The sequence below is a fragment of the Spinacia oleracea genome, chromosome 1, assembly GCF_020520425.1.
Source record: "Spinacia oleracea cultivar Varoflay chromosome 1, BTI_SOV_V1, whole genome shotgun sequence".
Classification (NCBI taxonomy): Eukaryota; Viridiplantae; Streptophyta; class Magnoliopsida; order Caryophyllales; family Amaranthaceae; genus Spinacia; species Spinacia oleracea.
In genome coordinates, this window is record NC_079487.1 from 115,356,265 (window position 1) to 115,379,887 (window position 23,623).

General features: G+C 36.7%; 1 long non-coding RNA gene across 1 annotated transcript; it reads right to left on the reverse strand.

Annotated features, from left to right (window-relative positions):
• Positions 1-2,916: 2,916 nt before the first annotated feature.
• LOC130466146 (uncharacterized) lies at positions 2,917-21,255 on the reverse strand. Its single transcript, XR_008926166.1, has 4 exons — positions 20,367-21,255; positions 19,217-19,346; positions 5,304-5,391; positions 2,917-3,172 (listed from the first exon to the last, which is right to left on the reverse strand). It is a non-coding gene; the product is annotated as an uncharacterized lncRNA (long non-coding RNA).
• Positions 21,256-23,623: the final 2,368 nt, after the last annotated feature.

Consider the following 23,623-nt stretch of genomic DNA (forward strand, 5'->3'; position numbering starts at 1 on the left):
AAATTCAATAATAAAATGTAATCCAATATCATTGGAGCAATTCCCCTTTGCCCAAAGAGGTGGCTCAATCAGAGAGGATAGCTTATATGCACCGATAATATCTCCGAAATCATACTTTCAAAAAAAAATCAAGAATTACAACAATTCCTCAAGACCACACCCTGTTCTCAACATCCACCCCCAACTACAACTTCAGGGTTTACTTTAGGATCATTTTTCTGTCCTTTCCCCTAAACAATCTCTTTGTATCAACAGTTCAGCACCATCAATTAAGTTCATCTTGTAGCTTAGTATTTCATATAAAAGCTCTTAAGCAATAAGGTTAGCAGGATATCGAAAATTCTCTGCCATTTATTTAGTTGATAAAGAAATTATCATAACCCACCTATAAACCCGATTTTCATTTTCCAAAGCTCATTCGAAAGCCTCCAAATTCAAGTAACTCATAAGTTCATTTTACATGCCAAAATAACTCTAAATTCTAACATTGTGATTTTAACAATGAAATTTTGTTCCAGTCGATTGATCGCATCTGCAACCTTAGCTAAGTATATCATCAGTAACAAAACTAAGAATTAAGATTTCCCTATTGTGGTATCTTAAAGTTTTTACGCAGCTATATTTATCATACACCACCTACAAACTCAAATTTCATTCTTCAAACAAAAATCTCCAAGCAAAAGCCTCCAGATTCGAGATTCTCCAAGCAAAACCCAATTAAAATCTTCTGACATATTTTCACATTCTACAAATGTATTTGTGACTCCATAATTGATTGAATAATACCCAAATTAGGAGTATGAATCAAGATAGATTAAATGCAACATACAAGGAGTTAAATAACGAAGTAAAAAATAAATAGCAAATTAGGGGAAAAAACTATTAAAGTCTAGGTGAATAAATTGAAGTAAAAACGTACTGAAGATGAAACGGGTTAATCAGCAACTTAATCAAATCCCTGAGCTCGCTTAATTTTCCACATCTTAAAACAACAGCCAATCAATTCTATATAATGAGTGATTATTAGCTCAATTAATTACCAACCCACTAACCATTTCAATCAATTCAATATACCCAAATTTACCAATTGAATAATGAATACAATAAAAAATCACAACTACAATTACACACATCTACACTATTAAATTCGAAAACGTTTGTCTATGCCAACTCAAATACCCAATCAAACAAAACCCTAGCTTCAAAAATGATATCATAAACCCTAAAAAACGCAATCAGCAGAGGAGAAAGGGAGAGAGTCAAGAAACGTAATCACCTTGGCTTGGGCAGAGTGAGGGTTTTTTCGTGTAATTTATCCTACTGAACTTGAAGAAACTTGAAGCTCCGTTGCTTTCACCGCCTCATCAACCAATCAAAAGATCTAGAAGTAGAAACCCTACAAAATGCAATCGAGATCAAATTCAAGATCAACAGATCCACAATCAGATTGCAAAACACAACATTAACCTTAAAACACCAAGAAATTTCTGAAAATGAGAAAAACAACTACAATCACGAAGAACAAAAAGAGGAAATCGAAGAAAAAACTGGTAAATCTTCTAAAACAATTGAAAATGATAACAATTTCAGATCTGAAGAGCTTACCATTCAAAGGCAGAGAATCTTTGCGATAGTTGAATTAAACCCTAATTTCTCAATCTAATAGATCCAACCTCCCTTCATTCGTGAATTGTGTGGTCGAAAAAATTTGAGTAGGAGATGGGGGATGAGATTATACCAAGAAGAGAATCAGGAGGAAAGAGAAAGGGGAAGCTCGAGCAACAAAAGGAAGAGGAAGAAAGACCTAGGTCAGGGCTGAATGTAAAGAGATGCAACCACGTGCCTACATCTGAGAAAGAGGACAAAACGAAAATTTGGAAGAAATTGAAGGGCATTTTAGGTACTTCACTATTGAATGAATAGTCAAATGCAACTCCTTGCTTTTAAAGGTTGTAGGATTAGGTTGCAGGCTTGAAGCTCTTCTACATCATTGTTACAACTTACAAATACTAAATTCGTGCCCATTATGACGCAGAGGAACTTTATAATTGAAAGATAATTGTTACAAATACTAAATTCGAACCCATTATGCTAACAGAAAAATAGAAAAACTTTATAAGTGAAAGGTGTTGTTTATACCGAACAATGAAGCAAGACCACACAAATTTAATAAACAACACGTTTATGTTCATGTTCTACATCCCAACATCAATGTTGTTTTGTTTATTAGTATCTTTGCTTATGAAAGTGAGAACAAGTTTATACCAAACAACGAAGCAAGACCACACAAATCAATGTTGTTTTGTTTATTGGTCATCTTTGCTCTTGATGTTGGGATGTACAACATGAACATAAACGTGATAATCAATGTTGTTTTGTTTATTGGTCATCTTTGCTCTTGTCAACAATATTTCGTCGTTTTCATTGTGATAATCATGAATTTAATTAATTATCTTGCAGTCAAATTCTCGTCACACTGGTAGAAAAAACCCTTAATGCAGCGGGCTTTTAGACCCCTGTTGCAGCATACATCGTATGCTGCAACTGGGGGGCCTGCAACAAGTCTGAACTTGTTGCAGCGTACAATGTTCGCTGCAAAAAGTACTTTTTTGCAGCGTACATATGCATGTACGTTGCAACAAGTGTCAAAATTTTGGCAAAAACATTGACTTGTTGCAGCGTACAAAGAAGTGTACGCTGTAAAAAACTCCACTTGTTGCAGGGTACATCTATTTGTACGCTGCAACAAGTCTGAAAATTTGCCAAAATTTACACCCTTGTTGCAGCGTACACATATATATGTACGTTGCAACAAAGCACTTTTGGCGGGAAAATTCTGATTTTGTTTAGGGATTTTGCACCAAATAATAGAAACCTTTCATAACAATAATAGAATATTGCAACCTGTATAACAAATATATAAACAATAATTGTAGTTTTGTATATATTCCAAAACCAAAGTGCACGTACTAATACATTTAAATATACATACGTTCCAATTTCAACGTACGCATGCATTTTAACATAAAAGATTGTTCTATACATCTAAACCAACTCGATCAAGCTTCCTCAGGTCAATAATAAATACTTGCTGGTAAAAAAACATCGCCCATTGCTCACGAACCACATCAATTTCCTCACTAGCATAAGGCGCAGTCCTCGGAGTATAGACCTTACAAAAACAAAAATTTGATATGTATAAGTTTATTGGAATAAGTCTTGGAAACTTAAAAATAAACATAATAACCATATACTAAGTTTAAAATGAGTCCTTAGGTTCTTTAGTTCAAAGTTGGGAGCGAAAATGTCATTTTAGGCTAAATATGACCTATAACGGCCCAATGAGCCTTAAATGTGCATAAATAGATTGGAATGAGTCATAGAAAGTTATTCCTAAGCATGTAAAACATTAATAAGTTTAAAATGAGTCCTTAAGTTCTTTATTTCAAATTTGGGAGAGAAAATGCTTATTTTAGCCTAAATATGGCCAATAACGACCAAACAAACCTTAAATGTGCATAAATAGATTGGAATAAGTCTTGGAAACTTCAAACTAAGCATATTAATCATGTAAAAGGTTTAAAATAAGTCCTTAGGTTTTTTAGTTCAAATTTGGGAGCGAAAATATCATTTTAGCCTAAATATGACCTATAACGAACCAATTAGCCTTAAATGTTCATTAATAGATTCGAATGAGTCTTAGAAAGTTAAAACTATGCATATTAAATGTATAATAAGTATAAAATGAGTTCTTAGGTTCTTTAGTTCAAATTTGGGAGCGAAAATGTCTCATTTAAGCCTAAATATGACCTATAACGACCAAACAATCCTTAAATGTGCATAAGTAGATTGGAATAAGTCTTGGAAACTTAAAACTAAACATACTAATCATGTAATAAGTTTAAAATAAGTCCTTAAGTTCTTTAGTTCAAAGTTGGGAGCGAAAATGTCATTTTATGCTAAATATGACATATAACGACCCAATGAGCTTTAAATGTGCATAAATAGATTGGTATGAGTCTTAGAAAGTCAAAACTAAGCATATAAAACACTTAGTAAGTTTAAAATGAGTCCTTAGGTTCTTTATTTAAAATTTGGGAGCGAAAATGCTCATTTTAGCCTAAATATGACCTATAACGACCAAACAAGCCTTAAATGTGCATAAGTAGATTGAAATGAGTTTTGGAAACTTCAAAATAAGCATATTAATCATGTAATAAGAATAAAATGAGTACTTAGGTTCTTTAGTTCAAATTAAGTTGGGGAGCGGAAATGTTATTTTAGCTCTAAATATGACCTATAACGACCCAATTATCCTTAAATGTGCTTACATAGATTGGAATGAGTTTTAGAAAGTTCAAACTATGCACATTAATCATGTAATAAGAATAAAATGAGTCCTTAGGATCTTTAGTTCAAAGTTTGGGAGCGAAAATATCGTTTTAGCTCTAAATATGACCTATAACGATCCAATGAGCCTTAAATGTGCATAAATAGATTCAAATGAGTTTTAGAAAGTTAAAGCTATGCATATTAATCATGTAATAAGAATCAAATAGTCCTTAGGTTCTTTAGTTAAAAGTTGGGAGCGGAAATGTCGTTTTAGCTCTAAATATGACCTATAACGACTCAATGAGCCTTAAATGTGCATACATAGATTGGAATAAGTTTTAGAAAGTTAAAACTATGCATATTAATCATGTAATAAGAATAAAATGAGTCCTTAGGACCTTTAGTTCAAAGTTGGGAGTGAAAATGTCGTTTTAGCTCTAAATATGACCTCTAACGACTCAATGAGCCTTAAAAGTGCTTACATAGATTGGAATGAGTTTTAGAAAGTTATAACTATGCATATTAATCATGTAATAAGAATAAAATGAGTCCTTAGTTTCTTTAGTTCAAAGTTGGGAGCGTAAATGTCATTTTAGCTCTAAACATGACCTATAACAACCCAATGAGCCTTAAATGTATATAAATAGATTGGAATGAGTTTTAGAAAGTTAAAACTATGCATATTAATCATGTAATAAGAATAAAAGAACACCTCTCTATACTTGGAGTTCCTTAAAGCACTAGATAGAACGAGGATTCAAAAGATGAAACTCTCCTATAGCTCTTTAAATATTTATTGAATAAAACCATTTCAACACACTTTTTTGCTCTTTCTCAACATGGATCAAAATGAACTCTTCAGTGAATCACAAGCATGTAAAAGAAGATACTAATTACTACTATAAACAAGAGATACTAATTATAAATATGTGCCTAAAATCCCAAGAAATTCCTCAAGGCTAACTTGTTACCTGAATTGACGTTAGGATAGCAGCAACATCATATATGGGACTCCATTGGTTTTATAGAATGTCAAGACAGATCTTCCATCTGCATAAACTAATAAATTCCCACCCAAAAAAAAACACACATATAGATAAGGTTAGAACAGGAAATTGGCAGGTTGATTCACTTATATAAACCACAGGTACAGACAACCAAGTACATGCAAAACAAAGTCAAAAGCAGCTAAAGAACCAAGTTACAAATGGATTTACTCCTTTCGGATCAAGAAATCAGCTTCTGTATCATGGTGATTTTTTAAGACAAACGTGAGCATCAACAAGTTGTTTATTTGGATAAGAAGAATAGGAAAATTGCAGCAAAAACCTTAAAGTACATAAATTTTAGTAAGCTGAAGCCAACAAACTAAAATAAGAAATAAGTATGAAGTTCTCAATCATCACATACTCCATGCAAGATCATCTTAAAACAATCATCATAAAACAAGAGAGAGGGTTGAGGTATGGAGGTTGAAGACAGGAGTTAAAACTTAAAAGGAGTATGTTTTTGAAGGAAATAATGCCCTTGGTCCAAGTATGCATTCAATGTTAAGTCTAATAAATGCGGTTCAATATTAATTAACAAGTTAATAATTCAGTGAGATCAAGTGAGCTGAATGCCTAGCTAGAGGCCGCTTCAGTTCAAGTGGAATTAATGATATTAATCCACAGCTTACTCTTGACTGAACCCGTAGGGTCACACAAATAGTACGTAAACGGATCAAGTATTTAATGGCATTAAATACTCCATCTATGGATATTCGGAATCGACGGATCTTGGTTTCAGTGGGAGCTGAGATCGTCACAGGCAAGAAATGAATACTCCGGAAACGATGATATTGCCGGAAACGGAAATATGGATCGTATCGGAAATATAAATATTATCCAAGTCGTAGATGTTGCCGGAAACGGAAACATGGTACGTATCGGAAAATATTATCGGAAATGGAAATATTGCCGGAATCGGAAATATTGCCGGAAACGTAAATATTGTCAGAATCGGAAATATTATCGGAATCGGAAAATAATTCCGGAAACGGAAATATTAAATATTTGTTCGAAACGGAAACTGATTCCGGAATCGGAAATGTTGAATATTGTTCGTATCGGAAATGAATTCCGGAATCGGGAAATTAATCGGAAGCGCATCGTACGAATTAGCATCGGACGAGGCCTGCCAGACGAAGGCCCAGCACGAAGCCAGGCCATCGCCCAGCAAGCCAGCGCGCCACAAACGCACCAGCCAAGGCTGCGCCAGGCCCACCGCAAGGCAGGCCCAGCGCGCGCCAAGGCTACGGCAGTGTGTGGGCTTGCGGCAGTGGGCTGCGAGCACGCGGGCTGCGCGCGCGCGCATGGCGCCCCTCGTGGGCTGCTGTGCGTGCGTGTGTGTTTGTGTGCTACTCGAATCCTAAAGCTACCGGGATTTGTCATATGATTAAATCTAATCCTAAAAGATTTAGTTTATTTAATTAGAGTCCTAGTAGGATTATAATTAAATAAATTAGTATCCTAATAGGATTCCAAATCCTTTTCCATAACTCTATAAATAGGTGCCTAGGGTCACATATTTATATCGAGCATTCAAGTATTCAAAGTGAGTTTTTGAGAGCAAAATCCAGTCATACAATTGCCTATAAAGTGCCGAAAATTCAGAGTACCTTAAGGACGATTCTAGTTGGTCAATCTTAAGGCGGATCCGGACGTGCTGTGGACTATCTACGGAGGGACGACACTTGGAGTCCTAAAGACTTGTTCTTGTTCGGTTCGGGCGCAGCTAGGGAGGGCACGCAACAAAGAGTATGCATCTAAATTATGCTATATGATTATGTGTAAATAATATGTAATCCTTGGTTAATGGTTGTTTCCGCATGATTTATGTAATATCATATGTATCATAACCTAACAGTGGTATCAGAGCCCCTTATTATTTTCATAATCTAAATTGCATGAACATGGTTAAATATTACAAATTTGCAAGAATTAAAAGGGGTGATTAATTTTCGTAATTGTTAATTAATTGCAAATTGCGTTTATTTAATTATACGTACGCAGTTTTTCGGCAGTTTCTTCGTTACTCATCCAAATCGAGTGATTTTTGTGTCAATTCCGCATGTAAAAGGCATTCTAAAATTTTGACAAAAATAGTAATTTTCTGCCGAACCCAGAATTCTCAAATTCGAAGCCTAACTATGACTTTTCGGAGGTTTTAGTTTTACGAATGCAAAATTTTGTAAATTTAAGATGTTAAATTAAATATTTGCGATTCTTGTTGATAAATCTTGAATTTTTGATTGACCTACTGTATATGTTTAACAAGTTTGAATGCCTAGCCTTGTTAATTATGCAATCTAATTTGTAATTATGATTAATTTGTTGAAAATTAGAATAATTTAGAATTAATTTGATTTTCATAATTAATTATAATTTAATTAGATACCTATGATTAAAAACCACCATAAAAATTGTAAATTTATGATAAATTTTAAATTTTTATGACCTAGACTTGAATCCATGTTAATCGGAAATCAATTGAATAATAAATTTTCGATTTTTCGCCCTAAAATTATGAAATTAATATTATTTATTAATTTGTCATTAATTTTAAATATAAATTTTTTAAATTTTATGCGATTCGCCAATATAACTTGCACGCACAAAGCAATGGACGCTACGTGTTACCCTTAAGGGGTGTTGTATAGTGCGGGCATGTGACGACGAGCAAGGGAGCTCGTCGCCCATGCGGCACGAATGCAATGAGCAAGGCCATGGTGCACGAGCACAAGGCAGCAGCCTTGCCTTGTGTCGTGGGCTGTGAGTAATGGACGAATGAGCGAGGGCGAAAGCAAGGCACAGCAGTCGCGTGTGGGCAGCAAGCGAGCTGCGCCACAGCGCGCACTGCCTCGCGCAAGCGTGCGGAGCCTCGCGCGCAGCGAGCGCAAGCTCGCGTGCCACGAGTGCTACGCCCAGCGTCGATGCCTCGCGCAGCAAGCGTTGGCGAGCGCGCGCAGCGAGCAATGGCCCGCACAAATCGAGCGCTGGCTCGCATAAAGCGAGCGCTGGCGAGCGCGCGCAGCGAGCGCTGGCTCACATGAAGCGAGCGCTGGCGAGCGAGCGCAGCGAGCGATGGCTCGCGTGCATCGAATGCTGGCGCGCGCAGCGAGCACCAGCTCGCGTGATGCCTTGCGAAGGAAAGCAGCAGCAGCGATGCGACGCAGCGCATGGGCTGCGCGCACATGGCCAGCGATGGCTGTGTGCGTGTGGCCCATGGGCGTACGTTGCGTGGGGTTGTTGCGTTGAGATTAGATCGTTTTGAAATTTTAATTTGAAATTTTCAGTTTACGTAATTTTAATTAATTTTAAAATCAATAATTTAAATTATTTTCTTGGATTTTAATTTTGAATATTGTAATTATAATAAATTTTATTTATTCTAATTATTTTACTAAAATTAAAATCATGAATTAATTTAAATACGTTTGAAATTAAATTAAACTTTTGGATTCAATTATAAATTTATATGAGCTTTAAATTTTAATTAAATTTGTATGTTTCCGGTTAGACTAGAAATACATTTTTATGGTTAAAATTAGTAAAGCATATGAATTTATTGGTTTAAGTGGGAGCCCTTTTAGTCATAAACTCTTGATTAGGTCTACAAAACCTTAAGATTAAAACAACTTGATTAGAATTAATAAGGACTGAATAATTTGTAGATTATTGGTGCCCTTGATTAATTGCTGCAAATGTTTACGTGATGCATAATTGTTTTACTAACCAGCTATGTGGGCCATTCATGATAATGAATGGGTGAATGGTATATATTGTATATGTACTGTTTTGCAGGTTATGAAGTGACTAGTATGGCCCAAATAGGATAGAAAATATGGTCTGCGTACCATTAATTTGAATGTAATTGGTCTAAAGTACCAAAGTTGTTTTTCAATTCAAATATGGTCTGTGTACCATCAAATAGTTGTAATTAGTTTTAATTATAGCTTATCCTATTTGAAGAAAATGGTGCCTCCCACGGAGATTTTCAAGACGGACTTTGAAGTTAAAGCTTCAAGATGAAGTCGGGCCATACTAGATCACATTTATCTTATGCATGTTTTAAGTTATTTATTGCTTTTAAATATGTCTTAAAATGCATGAGATCAAAAGCTTGATTATGTTGCATGATTAAGGATTTTAGTTCACTTAAAATCTAACCAACATAGTAAGAGCCTTAAGCTCCAAACTTAAAAATTGAGTTAAAAGGTGTCATGCCAAAATATACACTTGCTTGGATATCCTTTACATCAATCTAGTAATAGTTTTCGCTCAGCGAGGTGTTACTTATTGGTCCTAAAGGGGCAAGGTACACAAATAATTGTGAGTACATGTTAGTTTTGGTGAAACTCAACGATATAAGTAAGGAGTCCTTTTATGTCGTGGCAAAATCGATAGGTTTACCTAATAAGTTCTTAGACGTACCTATCAACCAAGAATAGTTTCTAGACTATTAGCAAAAGGCTTTTGCTTACCTAAGATGTTTTAGGATTAAGTCGACAAACTGTGCTTAGTTCTTCAATGATTTTAGGATCTTGGAATCATTTTATTCACACCTGCCGGAACACATAACTTGAATAAAATGCTTAATAAACATTGAATTATGCATGTATGCTAGAATTTAAGTTTATTAAGAGAAACTGTGAATGGTTATTTATTTGTTTATTCTTTTCAATTGTAGTTTTAAATATGGCAAACAACAATTCATTCAACATTCGATCAATTCTCGAAAAGGAGAAGTTGAACGGGAAGAACTTCCTTGACTGGCAAAGGAACTTGCAAATAGTTCTTATGCAGGAAGAAAAGGAGTATGTCCTAGAAGAGGCGATGCCCGAAGCCGCAGGCGACGGGGTCACTCAGGCAGCCCTCAATCGTTGGATTGATGCCAACAAGGATGTGAAATGTCTAATGCTCGCCACCATGAGTGCGGATCTGCAGAAAACGTTCATCAACTCAGATGCTTTCACAATCATCAGTGAGTTGAAGAACATGTTCCAAGATCTGGCTAGAGTCGAAAGATTCGAGACTCATAGGCAAATTCTTGAGACCAAGCTTAAGAAAGGCAAGCCCGTAAGTCCACATGTTCTCAAAATGATTGGACTCATTGAGAATATGAGTCGGCTGGATCAGCAATTTTCTCAGGAAATGGCTATAGACACCATCCTCCATTCTCTTCATAGCGGGTATGATCAGTTCAAACTGAACTACAGTATGAATAGTCTGGACAAAAACGCTCACTGAGCTTCACGGTATGCTGAAGACCGCTGAAAAGACGCTCAAAAGTGATAAGCAGGATGTGCTTATGGTGCGTGGGGGCAAGTTCAAGAAATCTGGAAAGAAGAGGAATGCTAAGAAAGGTGGCAACAAGGCCAGCCCAACTAAGCAAACTGGCGCCAAATCTGTAAAGAGGAAGGTCAGTCAACCCACTTCTGAATCCGAATGCTTCTACTGCAAGAAGAAGGGGCATTGGAAGAGAGATTGCTTGAAGCTAAAGGAAGATCAGAAGAACGGAACAGTCGTTCCATCTTCAGGCATTTTCGTTATAGACTGTATACTTGCTAATTCAACTTCTTGGGTATTAGATACAGGTTGTGGCTCACACTTATGTTCCAATCCACAGGGACTAAGAAGAAGTAGAAAGTTAAGCAAGGGTGAAGTCAACCTACGAGTGGGAAATGAAGCACGGATTGCTGCATTAGCTGTAGGAACTTATTATTTGTCGTTGCCCTCCGGGCTAGTTTTGGAACTGGAAGAGTGTTTCCATGTTCCAAGTCTTACTAAAAACATCATTTCAGTTTCTTGCTTAGATGCTAAGGGATTTTTCTTTTTAATAAAAGACAATAGTTGTTCGTTTTATTTTAAAGAGATGTTTTATGGATCTGCTAGATTAGTCAATGGACTTTATTTATTAGATCACGACAAACAAGTATATAACATAAATACCAAAAAGGCCAAAAAGGATGATTCAGATCTCACCTATCTGTGGCATTGTCGATTAGGCCATATAAACTTGAAACGCTTAGAAAGACTTCAAAAGGAAGGAATTCTAGAACCATTTGACTTAGAGGATTATGGTAAATGCGAATCATGTTTACTTGGCAAAATGACAAAGCAACCTTTCTCTAAAGTTGGAGAAAGAGCAAATGAACTATTGGGTTTAATCCATACAGATGTATGTGGACCAATGAGTACAAATGCTAGAGGTGGTTTCAGCTACTTTATCACTTTCACTGATGACTTCAGTAGATATGGTTATGTCTACCTAATGAAGCATAAGTCTGAATCCTTTGACAAATTCAAGGAATTTCAGAGTGAAGTAGAGAATCAATTAGGCAAGAAGATTAAGGCACTGCGGTCTGATAGAGGCGGTGAATATCTGAGCTATGAATTTGATGACCATCTGAAAGAATGTGGAATTCTATCAGAATTGACTCCTCCTGGAACACCACAATGGAACGGTGTGTCGGAACGGAGGAACAGAACCTTGCTAGACATGGTCAGGTCAATGATGGGTCAGGCCAAACTTCCATTAGAATTTTGGGGACATGCACTAAATACAGCTGCACTCACTATAAATAGAGCTCCGTCTAAAGCTGTCGAAAAGACTCCATATGAATTATGGTTTGGAAAGCCTCCAAATGTGTCTTTTCTAAAGATTTGGGGATGTAAAGTATACGTCAAACGATTAATTTCAAACAAACTTCATCCAAAATCTGACAAATGTATCCTTGTGGGCTATCCAAAGGAAACAAAGGGGTATTACTTCTACAATACATCTGAGAACAAGGTGTTTGTTGCTCGAGATGGTGTCTTTTTGGAGAAAGATCACATTTCCAAAATGACAAGTGGGAGAAAAGTAGACCTCGGAGAAATTCGAGTCGAACAACAAACTCTAGAGAATGCTCAAGATGACATTCAGGATGAAACTCAGAGATCTTTAGAAGAATCTGGTGAGAATCATGGTCAAACTAGAAATGTTACCCCGCGTAGATCGCAAAGATATAGATCTCAACCGGAAAGGTACTTAGGTATTTTGACGAACGAGAGCTATGACGTTCTATTACTTGAAAGTGATGAACCTGCGACTTACAAACAAGCAATGACGAGCCCTAGCTCCAAGCAATGGCAAGAAGCCATGCAATCTGAATTAGACTCCATGTCTGAAAACCAAGTATGGGATTTGGTCGATTTGCCAGATGGCTACCAAGCCATTGGAAGCAAATGGGTTTTCAAACTGAAAAAGGACAAGGATGGGAAACTTGAAGTTTTCAAAGCTAGATTGGTTGCAAAAGGTTACAGGCAAGTCCACGGTGTGGATTACGATGAAACCTTTTCACCAGTTGCAATGCTAAAGTCTATTCGGATAATGTTAGCAATCGATGCATATTACGATTACGAAATATGGCAGATGGATGTCAAAACTGCTTTCTTAAACGGCGTTTTAACAGAAACTGTGTTTATGACACAGCCTGAAGGTTTTGAGGATCCAAAGAATGCTAAAAAGGTATGCAAGCTAAAGAAGTCAATCTACGGATTGAAGCAGGCATCCAGGAGCTGGAATATACGTTTTGATGAAGCAGTCAGTGACTTTGGTTTCATCAAGAACGCAGGCGAATCTTGTGTATACAAGAAGGTCAGTGGGAGCAAAATTGCTTTCCTAGTATTATATGTCGACGACATATTACTTATCGGAAATGACATTCCTATGTTGCACTCTGTCAAGATTTGGCTTGGGAAATGTTTTTCGATGAAAGATCTAGGAGAAGCACAGTACATATTGGGCATCAAGATTTACAGAGATAGATCTAAAAAGATGATTGGACTTAGTCAAAGCACTTATATCAATAAGGTGCTTGATAGGTTCAAGATGGCAGACTCCAGGCGAGGCTACCTACCCATGTCTCATGGAATAACTCTAAGCAAGACTCAGTGCCCAAAAACACTTGATGAGCGTAGACGAATGAATGGGATTCCATATGCATCATTGATTGGTTCAATAATGTATGATATGATATGTACACGCCCGGATGTTGCGTACGCACTCAGTGCTACGAGCAGATACCAGTCAGACCCAGGAGAGGCGCATTGGACTGCTGCCAAGAATATTCTGAAGTACCTGAAAAGGCACAAAGATGACTTCCTGATCTATGGTGGAGATGATGAATTAATTGTTAAAGGCTATACGGACGCAAGTTTCCAAACCGACAAAGATGATTTCAGATCACAGTCTGGATTTGTCTTCTGCCTCAACGGAGGAGCAGTAAGCTGGAAAAGTGCTAAGCAAAGCACCATTGCGGATTCTACAACTGAAGCGGAGTACATTGCTGCACATGAAGCAGCAAAGGAAGCTATATGGCTAAGGAAGTTCATAGGTGAACTTGGTGTAGTCCCCTCCATTAAAGGACCAATAGCCCTGTATTGTGATAATAACGGAGCTATTGCACAGGCAAAGGAGCCTAGACACCACCAGAGAGTCAAGCATGTACTTCGTAGATTTCACCTTCTACGAGAGTTCGTTGAAAGAAAAGAAGTCGAGATAAACAAGATTGGAACTGATGACAACATATCAGATCCATTGACTAAACCTCTGCCGCAGGCGAAGCACAACTCGCACACTGCAGCTATGGGAATCAAGCATATTGGAGAATGGCTTTGATGACCCTGTTTAATGTTTTAAAGTTTTAGAGTTTAAATCTTTGTAAAACATTATTGGTTAATCATTCACAATAAATGAAAAGAATTCATTTTTCCATTTAATTTGTGGTTTATTAAATGATGAGTCCCTTCAATTTGACGATATATTCAAGATAGACTGTCAGGACCAGTCCTGTGACTAAGAAATGTCTATCAAGTGAACTTGAATGTCAAAGGTTGAAAATGGTCCCTAGTCGGAGTTTTCTATAAAATTGGACGCATAGAAAACATTAGACGACTAGAATGCAAGATGACTAGTAGTTCTGTTTCTTGAACTATGTGGACATGGCAATGTCATAATCATTTGCATAGATACTTACTTTGGGAAGACTAGTATCGGACAAGACCTATGAAACTTTACTGTAAGAGATGAAAATCTGTCATAAGTAAATTTCATTAAAATTATTAGACACTAAATCCTCAATACCTGAGTGATTTGAGATTACTTGTTTGAGAACTGGTTGCTTTGACGTTGACCAACCGTCGCACCGTAAAAGGAGGCTATAAAGGCAACGCTCAGGTAATCACCTATCAAACGAAGTCTAATCTCAAGATCGCAAGATTGGGATTGTCCTCCCATAAATCGGGATGAGATGCTTAAAAGTTGTACAAGGCCACTCGGAGAGCTAGAAACTGTGAAATGCATGGCCGTGCTCGGATGAATCATAGGCTATGATTATCTGTTTATTTGATCACTTGAACTCTGAAACCGAGGAACACCTCTGGACATAATAAGGATGACAACTCTTACCTTATGTTCAAGAGCAAGCATCGAGCGACAAAGGAATTAGGAAATGCACACTTGTCCCTAAGGACAAGTGGGAGACTGAAGGAAATAATGCCCTTGGTCCAAGTATGCATTCAATGTTAAGTCTAATAAATGTGGTTCAGTATTAATTAACAAGTTAATAATTCAGTGAGATCAAGTGAGCTGAATGCCTAGCTAGAGGCCGCTTCAGTTCAAGTGGAATTAATGATATTAATCCACAGCTTACTCTTGACTGAACCCGTAGGGTCACACAAATAGTACGTAAACGGATCAAGTATTTAATGGCATTAAATACTCCATCTATGGATATTCGGAATCGACGGATCTTGGTTTCAGTGGGAGCTGAGATCGTCACAGGCAAGAAATGAATACTCCGGAAACGATGATATTGCCGGAAACGGAAATATGGATCGTATCGGAAATATAAATATTATCCAAGTCGTAGATGTTGCCGGAAACGGAAACATGGTACGTATCGGAAAATATTATCGGAAATGGAAATATTGCCGGAATCGGAAATATTGTCGGAAACGGAAATATTGTCAGAATCGGAAATATTATCGGAATCGGAAAATAATTCCGGAAACGGAAATATTAAATATTTGTTCGAAACGGAAATTGATTCCGGAATCGGAAATGTTGAATATTGTTCGTATCGGAAATGAATTCCGGAATCGGGAAATTAATCGGAAGCGCATCGTACGAATTAGCATCGGACGAGGCCTGCCAGACGAAGGCCCAGCACGAAGCCGGGCCATCGCCCAGCAAGCCAGCGCGCCACAAACGCACCAGCCAAGGCTGCGCCAGGCCCACCGCAAGGCAGGCCCAGCGCGCGCCAAGGCTACGGCAGCGTGTGGGCTTGCGGCAGTGGGCTACGAGCACGCGGGCTGCGCGCGCGCGCATGGCGCCCCTCGTGGGCTGCTGTGCGTGCGTGTGTGTTTGTGTGCTACTCGAATCCTAAAGCTACCGGGATTTGTCATATGATTAAATCTAATCCTAAAAGATTTAGTTTATTTAATTAGAGTCCTAGTAGGATTATAATTAAATAAATTAGTATCCTAATAGGATTCCAAATCCTTTTTCATAACTCTATAAATAGGTGCCTAGGGTCACATATTTATATCGAGCATTCAAGTATTCAAAGTGAGTTTTTGAGAGCAAAATTCAGTCATACAATTGCCTATAAAGTGCCGAAAATTCAGAGTACCTTAAGGGCGATTCTAGTTGGTCAATCTTAAGGCGGATCCGGACGTGCTGTGGACTATCTACGGAGGGACGACACTTGGAGTCCTAAAGACTTGTTCTTGTTCGGTTCGGGCGCAGCTAGGGAAGGCACGCAACAAAGAGTATGCATCTAAACTATGCTAAATGATTATGTGTAAATAATATGTTTTCCTGGCTTTATGGTTTTTCCGCATGATTTATGAATTGTCATATGTATCATAACCTAATAGTTTTTACTTTTGATGTTTTTATTTCGGTCTTGTTTGAAATATCGAGAAGTGGAATTGTGACTCACGTGGAATTGTGACTCACGCTGGACTCTAGTACTAAATTTTGCAGCAAACGGATGGTCGGATTTTATTGATCGGGTGGCCTAGATTACTTCTCACGTTTCTCACGCAAAGTGTCCTTCTCACCGGATCCCTCCCCTATATATATATATATATATATATATATATATATATATATATATATATATATATATATATATATATATATATATATATATATATATATATATATATATATATATATATATATATTATAAAAGCCCGCTGCCTGATTAATTTCATATCAATTGAATAAATTCCGATTGTCAATTCAGTGAATTGGTTTATCTAGACTTTAGAGCTACAACCTCCAAATCATATTTTACAGGAAACCAGCTTGTACTTCAAATACATCCCAAGCGGACGCCATAATTCAGAAAAAAAATCAATAAAAACAGAAAATCAAAGCCTTAATCCCAAAAGGATGGGGTTGGTTGCATGAAGCCAAAAATCAATCTCTCATCTATGAAAGATCCTCCTCCTCCATTTGCTTCGATTTGTTGCTACATATTCTTGCAAATCAACTTTCTTCATGTCATTCTTAGCTCTCTCTATCCAATTCATCTTTGGCCTCCCTCCCAACCTTCCACTGTAGTTTAAATCAATTATCAACAGACCCTACCCACCAAAGAAAAACCACAAGAAAACACCCTACCAAGCTGATCTCTTGCATTTTCACTTTTTAAATTAAACACAATCCATGTCCATGATAACTTGACCTGTTACATCAAATTATTTAAGGTCATGGGACTCAAGCATCATGTCTCCAACCACAAAATTTCTCAGCCTTGTATCAGGGAAGGATTTAATACATCATTGCATACTCAAACTTATATACATCGATCAGTTTCATCAATATTACCATATCATTAACGATGCTAACATGGCAGGGGAATCAACACTCAGAAACTTGTAGAAAATTGATTTACTTGCAGAAAGTGGAAAAAGGCTTCACTAGAAAAGGTGCTCCAAGAAAAACAACAAACATCTTCCAACTTGATATGGTAAGATTTTTCACAACGGAAAAGTACTCCCAAAAAAATTGATATGGACAAGGATACAAAGCTCTCATCATTAAATTATACTTCATATGAACAGGAAAATGCATGATAAAAACACTCTCAGAGCAAAATTAACACAGATTACACACCTCCTTGTCCTTCTCTGACAAAGTGGGTATATCTATACGAACTTGAGAAGCATGCAAAGTGAAAAGAGTGCCATCCAATGTTGCAGAATTGTTGATCAGGCAAATCACATCATCACCTTTCACCTCAGATACCTACTCAAACAATGCAGACAATTTATGTTCAGATACCAAAACAAAACTTCACAAGCACGTTGACAAAAATTGGCAGTGAAAATCCATCAAACGTCAGATTTAATGAACTTCCAAAGTCTATTCCTTAATGAGAAACTCTGCCCACTTTCATAAGATAAAGGGGGGAGGGGTTGGAAAGCAATATATGTACATAGTCGCAGAGTAGGCTTCTCATTAGGATGTTGAATAATTTTAGCAGATATAAGCTTCACAATCTCCAAAACCTCCTCTGGATTTTCAGACTTCGTGACAAGGTTGCAAATTACAGTGTAGATGCACTCAGTATCTGTGGTAAAAGAAGAATAAGAGTAACTCAGTGTAAGGAAACAAATCCTACCCAATCCAAACTCAAAAGGCAGATTCTTGAGAAGTGAGGTCGGTATTGGTGAAATCAGTTAGCAGTCTCTTAAAATAACAACTAACTTACGACCTTGAAGATGGCATCTACGGAAGATGCTAGCCTGTCCTAAGAAGACTCTGCAATTCATTTTCCGTGAAACCCTACCTTTAAAATCATAGTTGACAAGAACAACTACTTCCACATGTTTCTAAATGATACATGCCTCAAAGATCACATGGTTTAATACCGATGGCTAAACCTAATATTGACTCACTCTAGCAAGATAACAGGAATATTAGTATGATATGGACCAAATTCCCGAACAGGCAAACAGTTTCAGGATATTGACAATCAGAGCCTTTATTCTTACAACCGCATACAAAATAAACATACGCTAAAAGATACTGCGTACAATAAAAGGCAGATTCGTTAGTTGTTACCCTGGTCAATTGTACCAGTTAAGCTCTTACAACTACAATGGGTAAGGAACCTATAAGGCTATAACTAGAAAGGGTCTTCCTCAGACGCCACACATCAAGCAGAATATCAGAAACTACTTTCAGCCTGTATTAACACACAAACTGTAGCACGAAAACATTTAACACATATTATTGACTATAATTCTGCACTTTAAAAGCTTTCCTCATGGGAATATAGTGGAACTGAAAAGAAACAATCTAGCGATACTGAGAGGTGTTAGAGCTCTGAAGTATCCAACACCGGTGCAGAATCCTACTTGGAGGTGTTCGGTAGACATGAGTAAGGAAAGATAATAGGATATTGGATAGCAGAGCCTAACACTGCAGGAGCTATAACAAATTATTAATCCAGAATTTGATCGATTCTATAATAAAAAAAGCTAATTGATATCTACACCAATCAAAGAACTAATGACCATAATGATCAGGCACCACATCGTACTCTACAAAGTACAAAGCTAAGTTTTCATATCTATCCAAGTTAACCCAGCATAAGTTTAATCCAAACACAACCACTAGCTCACAAACACCTCGAAAAAAAAAGAGTCAAATTCCACAAAAGTTTAGCTTTAGCGACTTCATATGCTCCATCAAACTGAGCACAAACAAGACTAAATAAAATAATACTTTATCAAGAAACCGATGAAATTCCAAAAGACGAAACCAACAGAGGAGCTACCTTTCTCAGCAACCTTAGAGAAAACCAAATCCGCAGACGTCAAAATTAGGGATGCCAAATCAATCCATCTCTCCATCGCCATACATTCCTGCGCTTCCTGGCTTGATCTCGCAACTTGTGCTTGTGCCACCTACAAAATCCCCCCCCCCCAAATTCAACAATTAAAACTAAATTAATCAAATTATCAGCAACATATACATAAATCTCTAAACCTTAATTTAAAACTGGAACGTTTTAGAAGAGAGAAATGAAGTAGTAACCAACAACAATGAACAGAAAAAAAATGAAACTTTTTTATGAACAGAAAAAATACATTATATAGAATCCGGTTCTGTTCAAAATAGTTGCATGGAGACTTCAGAACAACTAATTACCATAACATTTTGCAGAACTCATATAACCTAATCACATAATATCAATACACAAAGTTTATAAAAAAACCAGTATTTTATTTAGCAATACACAGAAAATAGCATAACATTTTGCAAAACATTCCTAACCAAATCACATAATATCAATACACAATTTATATAAAAAAAAAACCAGAATTTTATTTAGAAAAACATCGAAAAGTTGAATAAGATTGGCAGAAAATTAAGAAGTTGAGAAATTTAGAGGAAAACCTTACATCAGATAGGCTGAAACGAGATGAAGTAGTAACCAATTACAAGCACAACCCAAGATCCAAATACAAACTTAAAGCACTCAAAATTGTATTAAAAAGCCCCATTATTAATCTTAGTCTTTTTTTTTAATCAAATCAAGCAAAATCGGATGTAAAAAGGTGAAAATTCTAAACAATGAAGCAAAACCCCCCTCAAATTTTACATATTCAACACTCGAATTTCATGGTTTAAGCAAAATCCTCAAGAAATAAGGCCCACAAAATAGTTAGTTGTACCAACTCTAACAAGTATAATATCCATTCATATCAACCTATGAATTATTGTCCTCAAATAACCCAACCTACTATTAGCAAGATTAGTCGAACCTAAACTACACTATCCCATCGGAAAGCCAAAAGATAAAAGCACCATTCTCAGTAGGAAATTAAATTAAAACATTAAAACAAGCAATGTGGTAAGCTCAGAGAAGGCAAGTGAAAGAAGAAGCATTAAAACTGAAATACAGGAAAATTATGATCTCTTACCCTTCATACTGCGATATTGCCAATATTAGCAAATTTGCTATCCTCATAAATAAGGGATCCACCCATTGCTGTCTCAACCCACAAATCTTCTGCCAATTTCACACAATTGTACCAATCTGTCACGAAATTCAGTAAAAGAAAACAAAAACTAGATCAAATCGTCCTACAAAAATTAGATTAAATCAACAACTCTCAAACGAACTGGACAGAACAAATATTACACAGAACACATTTCCACAAATCACGATCGTGCATCTATGATTAAAACCCCAAAAAAATCATTTGGAAGTATCTTATACTTAACAAACCCAAAAAAAACCCAATCATTCGAACAGACCCTAAAAAAACTCAATAATTCGAACAAACCCTAAAAAAAACCAATCATTTCCCCCAAACAATTAACGAAATGGACCAAAAATAATAGGTATACACCAACATACAAAAAATTGCTAAATCAACTCCAGATCTGGCGATTTGAACCATACACAAACCCCAACACCACAGACATGTTAATTGACGAATAGATTAGAAATATACCTGTGCAATCGACGACGTTTCTTACGAATTGAGATAGCAAAGACAAACGAACTATAGGAGGAGATAGAGTCTGGATATAGCTTAGTTTTCTGAGCAGGGAATGACTTCGCCGGTTGTTTTTTCGAGTAGGGAACCACCGGTGAGAGGCGAGGAAATTAAATAGACTCTTGCTGGAGTACCACCGGCGACGGGCGAGACCCAGCGGCGACGACCACTGGTGAGAACCACCGGCGAGAAGCAGGGTAAGCCGAGAGAAGAAGAAGGGAGTACTGAGAGTGGGATATTCGCTGCGAAATTGGTATGAGGTTTGAGATAGAAATGTTTGGTCTGAGTTAAAGTTGCAGCGAAAAAAATTTACAAATATGTTATTGCAGGGGGCTTTTACCATGTACGCTGCAAAATAAAAGGCCTATTGCAGGGGGCTTTTATTATGTACGCTGCAAAAATCTCTTTTGCAGGGGGCAATTAATTTGTACGCTGCAACAACCCTTTAAAGGGTTTGACCCGCGTTGACCGACTGGTTGTTGAAGCGTATTAATACTTGTACGCTGCAACAAGGGGGTTGCAACAAGGGTTTTTTCTACTAGTGTCACCAAAAAACTCTTACGAACGATCTTTGCTACATGTTGTTGTGTGCTTTTTTGAAGATAATTTTGATTAGCATCGATAGCATACTGAACAACACATACAAGTTCAACAAATTTGAACGGCAATAGTTCCAAACTTCCAATCAGAAGAGATAATTTCTTCAAGTCCATCATTCGAAACGCACCCACCCCCAACCCAAACCGTGAAGCAAACTCATATCACGCAGACAAAAATCCCAACAAACAAAAAGTGGAGAGAAGTTTCAGGCATAAAAAAAAACCTTGCGAACAATCTTCAACGGCGTGTTGCCGTTTATTTTCTTGAACATAATATTGATTAGCATGGACAACAATAGAAGAAGTACTCGTACTAGCATTATTATCAAGATGGTTTTGTTCAATTCAATTTGTAGTACTAAGTCCATTTTTCTTTTTGACTTTCTCTTTGGCACGATAAAGATTCATACATTAACCACTTTGCACATGTGTTTAGCGGTTGCCCAAAAAATAAACTTTGCACCCTCTCCTTGAATTCGAATGGCGGGAATGCTTCATTCAATTGATTCTATGAAATTCAACGACTTTCGAAGCCCGGTAATCACATCATCCCCGTTATTATCGATCTTAACCTACTAACTTTCCCTGAGTATTTGATTCTTAGCAGCCAAGGTACCCTTGTTCTTCAATGTAGTAAAAAATTATCTCTCAATATCTTCTTCCTCGCGATATGAATTTTCGAAACTTTCGAAAATTTCATAAGGGTGTTTCTCGTATATGTTAGCATCATGACATGTGTTGACTATTTCCAAGTCCTTTGCATGGTTCCTATTAGCGTCGCAGTTCCGTCAGATAACTGGTATGCAAGTAAGAAAATAGTGTTTGAAATTATTTTTGTATGCTTAAGAAAGATTGAGATGTGTTGGCGAGAATGTAAGAATGAAGAATGAACGAGGATGCCTATTTATAGTCCCCTAAGTGTAGAACATTCTTCCTCTCGAATATTCTACACTACTTTATACAAGATCTAATTAACTAGTTTAATTTTGATTTCGGAAGATGATCTGGGTCATTACATGGATAAATATAACCCTTATGTAAAATAAAATATAAAATTGATTGGATTCCACGATTAATTTGATTGTCTTTATTGTTCCAATATTTTATTTGGAAAAGAATATATGATATAAGTGTATTATTTATTGTTAAAAAATTAAGCTCAAGAAGATTTCATAAACCGCTCAATCAATGGACTGCCCAAAACAAGAAAATGAGCGTAAAGTTAAAAGGGGAGAAACAGGGGTGCTGGGGCCATGCCACCGGGGCGACCACACAGGGCCCCTCAAAATAAAGGGCCCCCAAATTTTAGATATGAATTTAAGTTATCCTACTGAGATAAAGAGTACAGCACGATGGTTAAGTGATAAGCTATATGACCTAAAAGTCCCACATTCGAATCAAAAGTAGTAGTTTTTTTTGTTTTTTTAAGAAAAATATGTTGTTGTACAGTTGTACTCCATGATTATTACTCCTAGCTTCCTAGGTTATAACGCTTTTACTCGTTTATCTCTCCTCTTCGGCTCTTCCAAGCGAATATTAAAAAAAATGATAGTTCTCAATTTTTGTGTTGTTTTGATTATCAGGGGTTATGTAACTTTTCATAGATTTAAAGAATGTTTAAGGCTTTAATCCTTTTCAAGTTTTCGCTTTGCAGTAATTCGCCAATCCGGTGTTGTCTTATCTTCCTCGTCTTAATTTATTAACTAGATTATGTTTTAATACTTACTTTTTACGTTTGAATTGTTATTTGACACTTTAGATATATTCAAGTAGTCAATACAAAAAGCCCTAATTTTTTTTAAAATTGCACAGGACCCCCATTTACTTTGCCCCGCCCCTGGGGAGAAAATCTAAATTTTGAAACCATTTTCCAAAAATTTCAAATTGGCTTAATTACTCTTAAATTGATGCACTAAATAACTAAGAGTATTTATGAATGCCAAAATTTTAATCCTAAATACAATAAGGGTTACTGGTTAAGATTAAGGGCTTGTATGCAATAGGTCGTTACAGATTTGTACCCCTCCATCCTATTTTGTAATACTTCAGTTGTTTTCTACTCCCTCCGTTTCAAAA